This window comes from Erinaceus europaeus, chromosome 12, assembly GCF_950295315.1.
Source record: "Erinaceus europaeus chromosome 12, mEriEur2.1, whole genome shotgun sequence".
Classification (NCBI taxonomy): Eukaryota; Metazoa; Chordata; class Mammalia; order Eulipotyphla; family Erinaceidae; genus Erinaceus; species Erinaceus europaeus.
This window is the reverse complement of record NC_080173.1, coordinates 95,746,034-95,751,033: the sequence shown is the minus strand read 5'-3', so window position 1 is coordinate 95,751,033 and position 5,000 is coordinate 95,746,034. Positions and strand designations below refer to the sequence as shown.

The 5,000-nt window shown below is 53.5% G+C and overlaps 1 protein-coding gene across 1 annotated transcript in view; it reads left to right on the top strand.

Moving 5' to 3' along the window:
* Window positions 1-67: 67 nt before the first annotated feature.
* The window catches only part of RAD54L2 (RAD54 like 2), a 96,325-nt gene continuing 91,392 nt past the window's right edge, over window positions 68-5,000 (top strand). The window contains exon 1 of the mRNA XM_060204583.1: window positions 68-269. The gene's annotated coding sequence lies outside the window, so the exon portion shown is untranslated. The remainder of the gene's footprint in view (window positions 270-5,000) is intronic.

The following is a 5,000-nucleotide window of genomic DNA, read 5'->3' as shown; positions in this document are numbered from 1 at the left end:
AACTTTCCTGTCGGCGGCGCGTGTTCCCGGACGGGCGGCCTGGCGCGCGGGCCGGGAGGGGGACGCTTTGTGGCGCGGACCGCGAGGGAGGCTGTGAGCGCCTCGGCCGCCGGAGGGGACAGACGGAGCTCCGCCAGAGCCAGCCAGCGGCGCCGGGGCCTGGCCGGCCGCTTCCCGCTTCAGCCGCCGCCACAGACGCCGGCGAGGCGGGCGGGCGGGCCCCGGAGGAGCGGCGTTCGCTCGGCCCTGCGCGGCCGGCGGCGAGGGAGGTGAGTGCGGCGCCGGCCTCTGCTCCCCGGGCCGTGGGGACCCAACAATGGGCGCTGCGCGGGGCCGGCTCCCGGCCTGGGGACGCGGGCTCGGGGACGCGGGTGGGGGGCGGGACCCCGGCGCTGCGGGTGGGGGGGGGTCTTGCTCTCCGCCGCGGCCTCGGCGGCGCGGGGCTGGAGTTTCCGTGCGGACGCGCCGGGACGGCGATGGCGACGGCGGGGCGCTGCGGGGCCGGCGGTTCCGGGGTCCCCCCCCCCCACCGCGCTGTGAACTTGGAGTCGGACCGGGACTGGCGGCCTGGAGCTTCGCGGTGGAGGCGGTGTCGCCGGAGCAGGGTCGGGGTGCGGGGGGGTCGGGGTGCGGGGGGGGGGCCTGGGGGATGGGGGGGCTGGGGGATCGGCGTGTAGGGGTCGGGGTCAGGGGGGTCGGGGTGCTGGGTGGTCGGGGTTCGAGGGGGTCGGGGGGCTGGGGGTCGGCATGTAGGGTTCGGGGTGCAGGGGGCTCGGGGTGCGGGGGGGTCGGGGTGCGGGGGGGGCCTGGGGGATAGGGGGCTGGGGGATCGGCGTGTAGGGGTCGGGGTCAGGGGGTCGGGGTGCGGGGGGGTCGGGGTGCTGGGTGGTCGGGTTTCAAGGGGGTGCTGGGGGTCGGCATGTGGGGTTTGGGGTGCAGCGGGCTTGGGGTGCAGGGCGGTCGGGTTGTAGGGTTCGGGGTGCAGGGGTGTGGGGGTTCGGGGTGTTGCGGTCGGTTTGCAGGGGAGTCGGGTTGCAGGGGGTCGGGTGCAGGTGTTTGGGGTGTAGAAGGATCAGGTTGCAAGGGGATCAGGGTGCAGGGGCTCAGGGTCGCGGGGGTCGTGGTGCAGGGTGGTTGGGATGCAGGGGTCGCTGTGCAGGAGGAGGGTTGGGTGCAGGGGGATTGGGGTGCAGGGGCGATCAGGGTGCAGCAGCGTCGGCGTGCTGTGGGGTTGGGGTGCAGGTGGGCCAGGTGCAGGCGGATTGGGGTGCATGGGTGGTCAGGGTGCAGCGTGGCCTGGTTGCAGGGAGGATGGGGCGCAGGGGACGTGCGATGCGGTGCAGGAGGGGTCCTGACAAGGAGGCCCGCTCTTACTCTTCCTTCAGTGTGCTTGCTGCAGCTTTGACCCCGAGCTCTCTGAAGGTGTGTTCGCTTGTTGATGTGGGGAGCAGCAGCCGTGGCTCTGCAGACACCCTCCTGTCCGAGGCTCCAAAGGCCCCCAGGTTCAGTCCCCAGCACCACCTTCAGCCAGAGCTGAGCAGGGCTCTGGTCTCTCTTTGTGTGTGTGTGTCTCTCATTAGGAAATAAATGAAAACATTAGAGAGAGAAAACACCAGAACAACATTCAGGCACATCTGACCACTGGGGACCAAATCAGGACCTCGTGCTTGTTGAGTCCAGGCTTTATCCACTGGCTATCTCCCTGGCCCCAGACAGTATATATTGGTGTGTGTGTGTGTGTGTGTGTGTGTGTGTGTGTGTTGATTTGCTATCAGTAGTGTGTTACAAGATTACAATTAACAGCTCCACACCACACTCACCACCAGAGTTCTGTGTTCCTACCCTCCCACCTCCCAAAGATAACCACTGGAGTTCTCACAATCAGACAGTGTTTTAAGTATAAGAATTTCTTTTAAAAATATTTTATTTATTTACTTGAATAGAGACAGAAATCAAGAGGAAATGCAGAGAGCGAGAGGTAGAGAGACACCTGCTGCACTGCTTCACCACTTGCAAAGCTTCTCCCCCCCACCCCCCCATGCAGGGGCAGAGGGCTTCAACCCAGATCCTTGTACATTGCAACCTGCACTCAACCAGGTGTACCAACCCCAGACCCCTAACTAAAGAATTTTCTTCCTTCCTTTCTTTCTTTCTTTGTAAAGAATTTCTATTTATTTATTTGTTTGCTTCCAGGGTTATCGCTGGGGCTTGGCGCAGCACTATGAACTCACTGCCCCTGGCTGCCGTTTTTTAAAAATGTTTTTATTATCTTTATTTATTAGATAGAGACAGCCAGAAATCGAAAAGATAGGGGAAGATAGAGGGAGGAGAGACATACATTTGCAGCTCTATGTAAAAAGAAATAGACATCTGCAGCTCTTTATCACTGCTAGTGAAGCTTTTCCCCTGTAGGGGGGACATGGGCTTGAACCCGGGGCCTTGCATATTGTAACAAGTGTGTTCAAATGTACCAACACCCGGCCCCTTTTTCTTTTTTCTTTTCTTTTCTTTTTTCTTTCCTTTCCTTTTCTTTTTTTTTTTTTTTATTGGATAGGACAGAGGGGGAGAGAAAGAGAGACACTGCAGACCTGCTTCACTGCTTGTGAAGCACCCCCCCCCCCCCCCCCGCAGGTGTGTAATCAGGGGCTTGAACTGAGTTCCATGAGCTGGTCCTTGCACTTCACTATGTGCACTTAACCCGGTGTGCCATTGCCTGGCCCCCTCTTATTATTTATTTATTTTTAAAAGTTTTTATTTAATTCCCTTTTGTTGCCCTTGTTTTATTGTTGTAGTTATTATTGTTGTTGTTGATGTCCTCATTGTTGAATAGAACAGAGAGAAATGGAGAGAGGAGGGGAAGACAGAGGGGGGAGAGAAAGACAGACACCTGCAGACCTGCTTCACCACCTGTGAAGCGACTCCCCTGCAGATGGGGAGCCGGGGGCTCGAACCAGGATCTTTACTCCGGTCCTTGCACTTTGTGCCACGTGCATTTAACCCGCTGCACTACCACCCGGCTCCCTCATTATTTATTGTCATTAGTGTTACTGTTAGGGCTCAATACCTGCCCGACAAATCCACTGTTCCTGGTGGCCTTTTTTTTTCTTTTCTATTTTATTGGACGGGACAGAGAGAAATTGAGAAAGGAGAGGGAGACAGGGAGAGAGAGACCTGCAGACCTGTTCACTGCTTGTGAAGTGAACCCCCCTGCAGATGGGGAGCTGGGGCTTGAACTCCAGTCCTGTGTACTTAACCATGCTGTCTGCTCCCTCCCCCTAAAGAAATTCTTTGTGGTGTTCCTGTATTCCTCTGTCCAGTTATTTTCCTCCTTTGTTTTGTAATTATGATTCATTTTCTTTTCAGCACTGTGGCTATTGTTTGTAGTGATATCATAATATATGTAAATTCTAGGAGTTTTCACTCCTTAAAATGCAAATTAAAGAGCCTGTTTTCACTCTTTGTCATTGCTTAATGTGGGCAGCTTTATAGAGGAATGTGCAAACCCTAACAGTTAATTTTGTTAAAAGCTCTCTATATGCTCAAATCCATGAAGCTTCATTTTGTGTTTAGTTACTGTCGCAGGCCCTTGTTAGCTCTCAGGACAGTGTCTTCCTAGCAGTGTTACTCATCTGTAGGCTCCATCCTATCCGTCTCCTAGGGAGATAGTGTGCAGACTCTGCGGCCTGGAGCTGTGTGCAGTGTCCAGGCAAGAATAGTATCCGAGTCACTGTAACTTCTGACTTTTGGGAACCACTGCCTAGCTGAAACCTAGTATAATTTTCCAAATGGTTATATTTTTGTAGTTATACTGATAGCTCTGGGCAGTTTCACCCCTTAGTTTTTTAATTTTATTATTTATTTATTTATTTACTTTTGTTATCTTTATTTATTGGATAGAGATAGCCAGAAATTGAGGGGGAAGGGGGTGATAGAGAGGGAGAGAGACAGAGAGATATCTGCAGCCCTGCTTCACCACTTGCAAAGCTTTCCCCCTGCAGGTGGGGACTGGGGGCTGGAACTCAGGTCCTTGCACACTGTAATGTGTGTGCTTAACCAGGTGTGCTACCACCTGGCTCCTATTTTTAATTTTTATTATCTATCTATCTATCTATCTCTATATATATATTAAAGATTTTATTTCTTTATGAGTGAGAAAGATAGGAGAAGAGAGAGAAAGAACCAGACATCACTCTGATAACGTGCTGCCAGGGACTGAACTTGTGACCTCATGCTTGAGAGTCCAATGCTTTAGTCTACTGCGCCACCTCCTGGACCACTTTGTTATTTATATATTGGATAGAGACAGCCAGAAAACGAGAGGGAAAGGGGAGATAGAGAGAGGGAGATAGGGAGTCGGGTGGTAGCACAGCTGGTTAAGCGCAGGTGGCGCCAAACTCAAGGACTGGCAAAAGGATCCAGGTTTGAGCCCCCGGCTCCCCACCTGCAGGGGAGTCGCTTCACAGGCGGTGAAGCAGGTCTGCAGGTGTCTGTCTTTCTCTCCTCTTCTCTGTCTTCCCCTCCTCTCTCCATTTCTCTCTGTCCTATCCAACAACAATGACATCGATAATAACTACAACAATAAAACAACAAGGGGGATAAATAAATAAATAAAATTTAAAAAAATTAAAAAAAAAAGAGAGAGGGAGACGAGAGACAGCTACAACACTACTTAACCACTTGAAGAACTCCCCCCCCACAGGTAGGGACCATGGGCTCGAACCTGGCTCCTCGTGTATTGTGCATGTGCCATGTGCCCCACCTGGCTTCTCCCTTCTTCTTTCTTTTTTTTAATTTTTTTTTTTTACCAGAGCACTGATCAGCTCTGGCTTATGGTGGTGGTGGGGGGGGTGTGATTGAACCTGGGACTTTGGAGCCTCAGGCATGAAAGTCTGTTTACGTAATCATTATGCTATCTACCCTGTCCCCCTTTAGTCTTTAGAAAAAAAATTCTGTTTGAAAGTGTTTTTTTAGGGGGCCGGGTGGTGGCGCACCTGTTTGAG